Raw genomic sequence first — 12,093 nt, forward strand, 5'->3', positions numbered from 1 at the left:
GACCGCAAGGCCCCGCAGCAGTAACCCTAAAAATACATTACAACTAAAATAAACTAAAACTCATATCGTAGCCTACTGTGTGCAAAAAGAAAAAGAAAAAATAAACGCACATGGAGAAACATAAAAAAGAGGATGGCATTAAAATATAACATGAAACAAAATAAAATGGCATGTGTTATAATCTCAGCCTGCAGGAGAAACGAGTCTCCCTCCTTGAGAGTTATTCATCAAGCCTGACCTGATTAGAAGGTCTAGCAAATATTGAGGTGATATCGCATATGTAAAATAGTTGCTTGGATATGATAAACAATTTGAGATTATGGGCGGTGAAGAAGAAAACAGATAAATGACTGATTAGAAGATGTGGACATTTTGCTGGAGGCATGAGGCTCGCTTCTGGAGGGGCTTTGACCTCACTTGAGTGCCAGACATCGCAGGGGAAAGCCGCGCTCCGTTGAGCTCCCGTCAGAAAGGAACCCCTAGTGATATATCTCGAAGAGAAGAGAAGTATGCAGATGTGCCAGCTGTAGAATCGAGCTGGGAACGTTGTGGTCTCAAGTCCTGGTCGACGAGCAGATATTAAATCGCCCAGAGGCATTATTGTGGGCCGTGGAAGCGCCCTGACCAAGCTCTGTCAGAGGGATAGCGCCCTCGACTAGACAATCTGTGGTAAGCGCGATTTAAGCCAGTTCATAGTGATTGCTTGTAGTTGGTCGTGTGCCCAGCGACAGTAGCGATGTTTATTTATAAGTTAGACATGTTTTAATAAGGCAGAAGGCCTAAAATAAGAGAGTGGAGAGGGAGGAACACGGAGCGACGTCCGTCCCCTCTGAGTGCTGGCAGGTGACTGAGAGCTCCCGACGGCGAAGGCCCCTCCCTGAGTGAGTGAGGACCGCCGCCGGGCGAGGTGGAGTATGGACCCGCCCAAAACGGGGGAGCCCACTCTCACAGTATGTAGAGGACAGATAGAGGTTTGAGGCAAACATATTGTGTGATTATTTTTGTTTATGTGTTAAAGGGGAAATATTTTTATTGGAGTGTCGATGGGTTGCAGGTTTGTCTTTGGGGAAGAAGTTGCTGAGAACTTCGAAGCCAGCACAGATGAAGTAATTGATGAGACTCCAAGGTAATGGAGGCGAGGACCTCGAGCTGTGAGGAGAAGCAGTGAAGAAGAGTGTCACGTGCTTCTGTAGAGGTGGTGAAGCACCATAGTTGCTCGAGGGAACTTCATGGTGTAGCAGCCAAGAGAGCTCTGGAGGACCCTAGCAGAAGGGTGAAGCACCGTAGTTGCTCAAGGAAACTTCATGGTAGCAGCCTGGAGGAGCTGCAGAGGATCCTGGTGGTTAAGCCCAGAGGAACCTAAAGATATCAGGGTAGTGAACTTCCAGAGGTGGAAGGGAAGTTCTGGTGGATCACTTGTAGGGAGTTGATAGTGTTTGGTTGTCATTAGCGTGCAAGACGCAGTGAGAGGTGAGTGATTGTTGGCATTCTTATGTCAAGGAGCGTTTTATACTGAAGTTTAGAGTTACAGTCGTAGGCTGGATTACCTACAGATGTATGCGTTCTAGGACTGATAGGGTGATCGATTGATCATTGCAGTGTAGCAAGGAACATTTAGGCTGATATATGTTATTGCATTCAAATGCTGATTTTCTTTGTACACATTTATAGATACATATATGTATTCTCTTGCTGATGGTACAACAGTGTATGTAGACTTGATCAACTTGAGGAGGTTGATAGTATCAGGTGGTGAACCAGGAGATAGGATACCACTTGATAAGCTGATGATAGAGTTCTGATGATGTTGGAGTGCAACCTGATTGTTATATTATAGAGTATAGGATTCATTATTATTATATGTGTGTATGTATCGTGTATGTGCTTTGTCCAGTAAATGTATCCTAATTTGCTGGTGTTTGCCCTTGTCCTAGTGAGGCTTCCCAGGAGGTAGTAAAGAAGGAGAGAGAGAGAGAAAGAACCAAGAACCACTGCTCTGGACAGTGTAGAAGGTAATACTAGTAAGTCATAGGGGATTGAGGAGATCACATCTGATAAGGAGAGAGTGGGGAGTCACAGCGGCTTGAGTGGGTGTGTGCACGTGACAACGAGGCTAAGCGTTGGAGCCGCATCCCCTAAACGTGTGACGTTGAGCCCCTCTCCAAGAGCCAGAAGTGCCAAGGGTGATCTCCTAGTATAAGCACTCTACCGAGTTGTGGGTTGGGTTGTCCATAGAGAAGGATCAACGACGACAACATCAACCAACCCACATACTATAATACATGTCACTAAATAAATGAATAATGTCTCCTGAGGAGATGATCAACTTTAATGGCATACGTGCATGGAAAAAAAAATATGTCACGGGAGGACATGCCTAGCTTGAAACAAGTCAAGTCCTTGGAGAGGCAGAGAACATGCATGCATGTGTCCCTCCAGCCGTAGCTTATCCTCTCACGGGTTCGGTCAAGCCACCCCTTATCTTCGCAATCAGCCACTGGGGAAGTGGTACTCCAAGATGACGTCCGGTAAACTTAGCCAGAGTCCACTCACCCTAGTTATTTCTGGGTATCGGGGCACAAGGGAAGTCCACCCATGCCCTTGTCCAGGGGTGATCATTATCAACCCCTCCCCGTGCTCTTGGAGCACATACGATAAATCGAATAGGTCCAGGTTAGGGCTTTTACGGAGCAGATCTCCCTCCCTCACCACCTCGTACCCTCGCCGTCTCAGACGACCAACTACGAACCAGGTGATATCGTCATGACGTACCACATGTGCTCCGTGCGTCCATGGGCATGCTTGTGAGATGTGCCCAAGGGTGCCAGGGTTTCCTGCATGTATCACACATGCCGCTGACACCTGGGCTATTTCTAGCGGCCCTAGACGGAGTGGCCAAAGCGTTACCTCACACTTGACAGCATGAGGGAACAATCTCCCCCCCCCCCCGGTCAACAGGCGGGTGCCGGACGAGATCCACCTGAGGCAGAAGGGAACCTCGCACGGGGACCTCAGTCCAGCACCATCGGCAGTGTGGTAGAACCGCTCTCGCCATGTCCGAGACCACTCAGCTCTGTTGGCTACTGGCTGACCCCCAATGGAGGCCGGGTCAATCGGCCGACGCATCTTATCCTGGATGGCCGGTACAAGGGCTGCTGCCTGGACCGTTGGGTCAGCTGTCTTCAACAGATTACTGAAACGCCTGTTCTTGTGCAGCCGGATTGCCGAGACAAACTCGGGCATCCCAAGACCACCGTCCTTCCAGTCAGTGTAGAAGAACGCATTCGGGGTGTCGTGCGGAAGACGGAGCCAGCTATGAATAGCCTGCCTCATCCTCTAGTCGATTCTCGCTAGCTGAGTCTTAAACACCGTACCCAGAATCAGACGATGGTTCATTTTAGGAATAAGGTGGTGCTTCAACATGTATAACCTCTGCTGGGGTTTGAGGGGGGCCTGCGTGATGTTAACTATCCCCTCCTCAAACATAGAGCCATAGGAGCCATTCAAAGCATACGCAAATAGTATAAGCATACGCAAATAGTTCCCTTGCGTGCCTCTCCCCCATCCTCCCAATACACACATTCCAGTGTTTGTGTTTTTGTTTGAACAGTGTTTTTAGTATAACAAGTAGTCTTGGATACTAGCTAAAGAAAGTGTGGAGGTGGTCGCCACGTGGTATAACAATGGGGTGACGTAATACGTAATAGTTCACCTTGAGCTGTAGTCGTTGGGAAAGGCAGGTGAAGCAAGTCCAGGCTTCTCAGGAAGGATAGGGTAGAGGAAGACAAAGCCTCTTCATTAATCCTAGCAGCACTTATCCTAAATACAGGTGGTGCCGGGTGGGCGTCGTCCGCGTCGGGTCACGTGCAGTTCATATCTGGTCTCCCTCTCTCGACCTGCGCGGGGCTGTGTGCGGTCGCCGTCCACCAATCAGTGCACAGTCCTGCCAACACTATGAAATGCCTCCTTTGGCGGGCACTTTGAATGTGGTTTCCTCCACAAAAGTAAAGAATCTTGACGTATACGGCTCATATAGGTACTAGCTTCTGTCACCTTAGTTTCAGAAGATCACACCGCCAATCCCCCCCCCCTCCCCACCATACACCGCACACACACACACACACACACATACAAAAAAGACTGAGACCGTGTGTTAAAGATAGTGTTTGCAAATGAAAACACAAAGGACACGATTCTAACAAAGAAAAGCCACCTGCAACATGTGGGAGAATTCAAAAAAGTATTCCTCCAGAGGGACATGACGAGGGAGGAGAGAGCCATGGCGGCAGAAGCAAGGAAGAAGCGCAGGGCGAGAGGGGAAAACCAGGAAACCACAGCTACCAACACATCACCCCCAGAGACGAGGGGGGAACCCACAACCAGCTACCCAGTAACACCAGTGGGGAGGGCAACCCCACCACATTCCTTTGCATAGCAAACCCCCCTTTCCTTCCTGTCCTCCCGCCCCTTTCACCCCATACCCTCCCTGTCCCTTCCCCTTCACTTGCCCCCTCCCCCACCCCTCATCCTAATATCTTCTGGAACCCTGGCAATCCACCTCACAAATCATCACACCCATGGCACAGCTTCCTCCACCAGCAGAACACTCACCAAGGAGGAGATTTGAGAAGGGACAGAAGAAAGTGAGCCTCAAGGCAATGTACACTAACATAGATGGAATTACAAATAAAGCAAATGAACTTGGAGAATGGGCACTAGAGGAAAACCCAGAAATAATAGCTCTCACAGAAACAAAGCTAACGAAAACCATAACAAATGCAGTGTTCCCACAGGACTATTATGTTATGAGGAAAGAGAGAGAAGGAAGAGGTGGTGGTGGTGTAGCTCTGCTGGTAAGAAAAGGCTGGGATTTTGAGGAGATGGTTGTTCAGGGATGTGAAGGTTTCAGTGACTACATAATAGAAACAATAACAACTGGAGGACAAAAAAATATAGTCGTAGTCATATATAATCCACCACCAAATGACAGAAGATCCAAACAGGAATATGATTGAAACAATATGGACACCATTAACATAATAGAGAGAGCAGCTTCTGTTGCTAGCAGGAATGGATCTGGACTACTAATCATGAGAGACTTCAACCATGGGAAGATAGATTGGGAGAACAGAGACCCACATGGAGGACCAGAAACATGGAGAGCTAAGCTGCTGGACGTGGCAACAAGTAACGTTCTAAGCCAGCACATCAAGGATCCAACAGGAATGAGAGGAGAAGATGAACCAGCAATGCTTGATCTGATATTTACCCAAAATGAGTGGGATATAAGGGAAGTCAAGATGGAAGCACCCTTGGGAATGAGTGATCATAGTGTATTGAACTTTGAGTACCTGGTAGAGCTATGAATTATCCCCCCGAAAAACAACTAGGAAACAAAAGGCTGGCATACCGAAAGGGAAATTATGAGGAGATGAGAAGCTTCCTAAGGGAAATACCTTGGGACACAGACCTCAGAGCTAAGTCTGTACAAGATATGATGGACTATGTTACCCAAAAGTGTCAGGAGGCAGTAAGCAGATACATCCCAGCCCAAAAGGAAAAATCCGAGAAGCAAAAGAAGAATCCATGGTATAATAGGGCATGTATGGAAGCAAAGAAACTGAACAAAAAGGAGTAGATGAACTTCCGGAATAACAGAACACCAGAAAGCAGAGAGAGATACCAGGGAACCAGGAATGAGTATGTCAGGGTGAGAAGAGAAGCAGAGAAAAATTATGAAAATGATATAGCAAACAAAGCCAAGACCGAACCAAAGCTACTCCACAGTCACATCAGAAGGAAAACAACAGTGAAAGAACAGGTAGTGAAACTTAGAACAGGCGAGGACAGGTATACAGATAATGACAAAGAGGTATGTGATGAACTCAACAAGAGGTTCCAAGAGGTCTTCACAACAGAACAAGGTGAGGTCACTGTGCTAGGAGAAAGGGAAGTAAACCAGGCGGCCTTGGAAGAGTTCGAAATTACGAGAGAGGAGGTCAAGAGACACCTGCTAGATCCGGACAAATGCCCTTTTGCTCTACGCGAGGGTTCTGTTCACGCTGAGCTGGCCTTAGGACACCTGCGTTATCATTTGACAGATATACCGCCCCAGTCAAACTCCCCACCTGATAATGTCCTCGGAGCGGATCGCGGCGGGCGCGAACGCCCGGGCTTGATGCCGGAGGAGGCCACAGCCGGAAGACGAACCAACCCGAAGACGGGAGACCTACCAGAAATATGGAAGACGGCGAATGTGGTCCCAATATACAAAAAGGGAGACAGGCAAGAGGCACTAAGCTACAGGCCAGTGTCATTGACTTGTATACCATGCAAGATGATGGAGAAGATCGTGAGAAAAAACCTGGTAGCACATCTGGAGAGAAGGGACTTCGTGACAAATCGCCAACATGGGTTGAGGGTAAATCTTGCCTGACTGGCTTAATAGAATTCTACGACCAGGTGACAAAGATTAAGCAAGAAAGAGAGGGCTGGGCGGACTGCATTTTCTTGGATTGTCGGAAAGCCTTTGACACAGTACCGCATAAGAGGCTGGTACATAAGCTGGAGAGACAGGCAGGTGTAGCTGGTAAGGTGCTCCAGTGGATAAGGGAGTACCTAAGCAATAGGAAGCAGAGAGTTACGGTGAGGGGTGAGACCTCCGATTGGCGTGAAGTCACCAGTGGAGTCCCACAGGGCTCTGTACTTGGTCCTATCTTGTTTCTGATATATGTAAATGATTTCCCGGAGGGTATAGATTCATTTCTCTCAATGTTTGCTAACGATGAACAAATTACGAGAAGGATTAAGACAGGAGGACAGCTTGAGGCTTCAAGAAGACCTGGACAAGCTGAGCACACCACACAGCCTGTAGCACACACACAGCCTGTAGCACACACACAGCCTGCAGCACACCACACAACCTGTAGCACACACACAGCCTGTAGCACACACACAGCCTGTAGCACACACACAGCCTGTAGCAGGCACCATGACAATGGGAGGACCAAGGATAGTAGTAGCAGTAATATATAATCCTCCACCAAATGACAAAAGACCCATTCAAGAGTACGAAAGCAACAACATGGCAGTTAACACTATAATTGAGAGGGCAGCCTCTTCTGCCTGTAGAAATATATCCCACCTGCTCATCATGGGGGACTTCAATCACGGCAGGATTGATTGGGAGAACAAGGAACCGCATGGAGGCGAGGATACGTGGAGAGCCAAACTACTGGAGGTGGCGACTAGAAACTTCTTAACCCAGCATGTCAGTGAACCCACAAGGATGAGAGGAAACGACGAACCAGCGAGACTCGACCTGGTTTTCACCCTGAACGACTCTGACATAAGAGAAATCAGTTTTGAGGACCCAGTAGGAATGAGCGACCACAGTGTATTGGTGTTTGAGTACCTGATTTAAGAAGGGTTATTGAACTCGAGAAGGGATACCGAAACCAAAAGGTTAGCATACCGAAAGGGAAACTATGAGGAGATAAAAAAATGCCTAGCAGATATAGCATGGGAAACAGAGCTCAGGGAAAAGACGGCCCAAGATATGATGGAATACATCACGCAAAAATGCAAGGATGCAGCAAACAAGTTTGTCCCAGTCCAAAAGGAAAACAGTGAAATGAAGATGAGAAACCCATGGTTTAATCAGAGGTGTAGGCTAGCTAAGCAGCAAAGTAAAAGGGCATGGAGAAACTATAGGAATAACAGGACACTGGAGAGCAGAGAAAGATACCAGAATGCCAGGAATGAATATGTTAGGATGAGAAGAGAGGCAGAAAGACAATACGAAAATGACATCGCAAGCAAGGCAAAGACTCAGCCTAAATTGCTGCATAGCCACATCAGGAGAAAAACAACAGTAAAGGAACAGGTTATGAAATTAAGGTTAGGGGCAGAAGGATTCACTACAAACGACAAGGAAGTGTGTGAGGAACTGAATAAGAAATTCCAGGAGGTCTTCACCTTGGAGCAAGGAGAAATCCCAGAGATAAGAGAGGGAATAGCTAACCAGGAACCACTGGAAGAGTTTGAGATTACCAGCGGGGAAGTAAGGAAGTGTTTACTAGAATTGGATGTGACAAAGGCTATAGGTCCAGATGGAATCTCCCCTTGGATACTAAAGGAAGGAGCAGAAGAACTGTGCCTCCCGCTCTCCATGGTGTATAACAAATCACTGGCAACAGGGGAACTGCCAGAAATTTGGAAAGCAGCTAACGTAGTCCTGATATACAAGAAAGGGGATAGACAGGAGGCACTGAATTACAGACCAGTGTCCCTAACCTGCATACCATGCAAGTTGATGGAGAAGATTGTGCGAAGAAAGCTAGTGGAACATCTGGAGCGAAAGAACTTTGTAACACAGCATCAACATGGATTCAGGGATGGCAGGTCCTGCCTCACAGGGTTACTTGAATTCTACGACCAGGCAACAAAAATAAGGCAAGAAAGAGAAGGGTGGGCAGACTGCATATTTTTGGATTGTCAGAAAGCCTTTGACACAGTGCCACACAAGAGGCTAGTGAAAAAACTGGAGATGCAGGCTGGAGTGAGAGGGAAGGTACTCCGTTGGATACAGGAGTACCTAAGTAACAGGAGACAACGAGTCAGTGTGAGGGGTGAGGTCTCAGATTGGCGAGACGTTACGAGTGGAGTACCGCAGGGGTCAGTCCTTGGACCTATACTGTTTCTGATATATGTAAATGATCTTCCAGAGGGTATAGAATCGTTTCTCTCAATGTTTGCCGATGATGCAAAAATTATGAGGAGGATTGAAACTGAGGACGATAGTAGGAGGCTACAAGATGACCTAGACAGACTGAGTGAATGGTCCAACAAATGGCTGTTGAAGTTCAACCCGAGTAAATGCAAAGTAATGAAACTAGGTGGTGGAAATAGGAGGCCAAACACAGGATACAGAATAGGAGATGAAGTACTTAATGAAACGAACAGAGAGAAAGATCTAGGAGTTGATATCACACCAAACCTGTCTCCTGAAGCCCACATAAAAAGAATAACGTCTGCGGCATATGCGAGGCTGGCTAACATCAGAACAGCGTTCAGGAACCTGTGTAAGGAATCATTCAGAATCTTGTACACCACATATGTAAGACCAATCCTGGAGTATGCGGCCCCAGCATGGAGCCCGTACCTTGTCAAGCACAAGACGAAGCTGGAAAAAGTCCAAAGGTATGCCACTAGACTAGTCCCAGAACTAAGAGGCATGAGTTACGAGGAAAGGCTGCGGGAAATGCACCTTACGACACTGGAAGACAGAAGAGTAAGGGGAGACATGATCACAACCTACAAAATCCTCAGAGGAATCGACCGGGTAAACAAGGATAAACTATTCAACACTGGTGGGACGCGAACAAGGGGACACAGGTGGAAACTGAGTACTCACATGAGCCACAGAGACGTTAGAAGGAACTTTTTTAGTGTCAGAGTAGTTAACGGATGGAATGCATTAGGCAGTGATGTGGTGGAGGCTGACTCCATACACAGTTTTAAATGTAGATATGATAGAGCCCAGTAGGCTCAGGAATCTGTACACCAGTTGATTGACAGTTGAGAGGCGGGACCAAAGAGCCAAAGCTCAACCCCCGCAAGCACAAATAGGTGAGTACAAATAGGTGAGTACACACAGCCTGTAGCACACACACAGCCTGTAGCACACCACACAGCCTGTAGCACACACACAGCCTGTAGCACACACACAGCCTGTAGCACACACACAGCCTGTAGCACACACACACAGCCTGTAGCACACACACAGCCTGCAGCACACACACAGCCTGTAGCACACACACAGCCTGTAGCACACCACACAGCCTGTAGCACACACACAGCCTGTAGCACCCCACACAACCTGTAGCACACACACAGCCTGTCGCACACCACACAGCCTGTAGCACACCACACAACCTGTAGCACACCACACAGCCTGTAGCACACACACAGCCTGTAGCACACACACAGCTTGTAGCACACACACAGCCTGTAGCACACCACACAGCCTGTAGCACATACACAGCCTGTAGCACACCACACAACCTGTAGCACACCACACAGCCTGTAGCACACACACAGCCTGTAGCACACACACAGCCTGTAGCACACCACACAGCCTGTAGCACACCACACAACCTGTAGCACACACACAGCCTGTAGCACACACACAGCCTGTAGCACACCACACAACCTGTAGCACACACACATCCTGTAGCACACCACACAGCCTGTAGCACACACACAGCCTGTAGCACACCACACAGCCTGTAGCACACCACACAACCTGTAGCACACCACACAGCCTGTAGCACACACACAGCCTGTAGCACACACACAGCCTGTAGCACACACACAGCCTGCAGCACACACACAGCCTGTAGCACACACACAGCCTGTAGCACACCACACAGCCTGTATCACACACACAGCCTGTAGCACACCACACAACCTGTAGCACACACACAGCCTGTAGCACACCACTCAGCCTGTGGCACACCACACAACCTGTAGCACACCACACAGCCTGTAGCACACACACAGCCTGTAGCACACACACAGCCTGTAGCACACACACAGCCTGCAGCACACACACAGCCTGTAGCACACACACAGCCTGTAGCACACACACAGCCTGCAGCACACACACAGCCTGTAGCACACACACAGCCTGTAGCACACCACACAGCCTGTAGCACACACACAGCCTGTAGCACACCACACAACCTGTAGCACACACACAGCCTGTAGCACACACACAGCCTGTAGCACACCACACAACCTGTAGCACACACACAGCCTGTAGCACACCACACAGCCTGTAGCACACACACAGCCTGTAGCACACCACACAGCCTGTAGCACACACACACAGCCTGTAGCACACACACAGCCTGTAGCACACACACAGCCTGTAGCACACCACACAGCCTGTAGCACACCACACAACCTGTAGCACACCACACAGCCTGTAGCACACACACAGCCTGTAGCACACACACAGCCTGTAGCACACACACAGCCTGTAGCACACCACACAACCTGTAGCACACACATAGCCTGTAGCACACCACACAGACTGTAGCACACCACACAACCTGTAGCACACCACACAGCCTGCAGCACACCACACAACCTGTAGCACACCACACAACCTATAGCACACCACACAGCCTGCAGCACTCACACAGCCTGCAGCACACACACAGCCTGTAGCACACACACAGGCTGCAGCACTCACACAGCCTGTAGCACACACACAGCCTGTAGCACACACACAGCCTGCAGCACACCACACAGCCTGTAGCACACACACAGCCTGCAGCACACCACACAGCCAGCAGCACACACACAGCCTGCAGCACTCACACAGCCTGCAGCACACACACAGCCTGTAGCACACACACAGGCTGCAGCACTCACACAGGCTGCCGCACACACAAAGACTGCAGCACACAGCCTGCAGTACACACACAACCTGCAGCACACTGCATGCACCACACACACACACAGAGCCTGTAGCACACACACACACAGCCTGCACATATCCTGCAGCACACACACACACACTCTAGAACACACACACACAGCCTGCAGCTCACACACACAGCCTGCAGTACAGAGCCTGCTGCACACACACACACAGCCTGCAGCTCACACACACAGCCTGCAGTACAGAGCCTGCTGCACACACACACACAGCCTGCAGCTCACACACACAGCCAGCAGTACACAGCCTGCTGCACACACACACACACACACAGCCTGCTGCACACACACTAGGCTCAGGAATCTGTACACCACTTGATTGACAGTTGAGAGGCGGGACCAAAGAGCCAAAGCTCAACCCCCGCAAGCAGAAATAGGTGAGTACAAATAGGTGAGTACAGTCTGCAGCACACCCCATTCGCCTACCAGGCACTCCCGGGCACCCCCCTTAGCACCCCCTCCCCCCCGACACCCCCACAGCCTTCACTCGCCCCCAGACACCCCCCAGTACCCCCCAGACCCCCGGCGAAAGGGGAAACTCTGGCACCAGAGTTTCCAAGAAGAGTCTCAAGGTTTGGTACACCA

Source organism: Procambarus clarkii, chromosome 24, assembly GCF_040958095.1.
Source record: "Procambarus clarkii isolate CNS0578487 chromosome 24, FALCON_Pclarkii_2.0, whole genome shotgun sequence".
Classification (NCBI taxonomy): domain Eukaryota; kingdom Metazoa; phylum Arthropoda; class Malacostraca; order Decapoda; family Cambaridae; genus Procambarus; species Procambarus clarkii.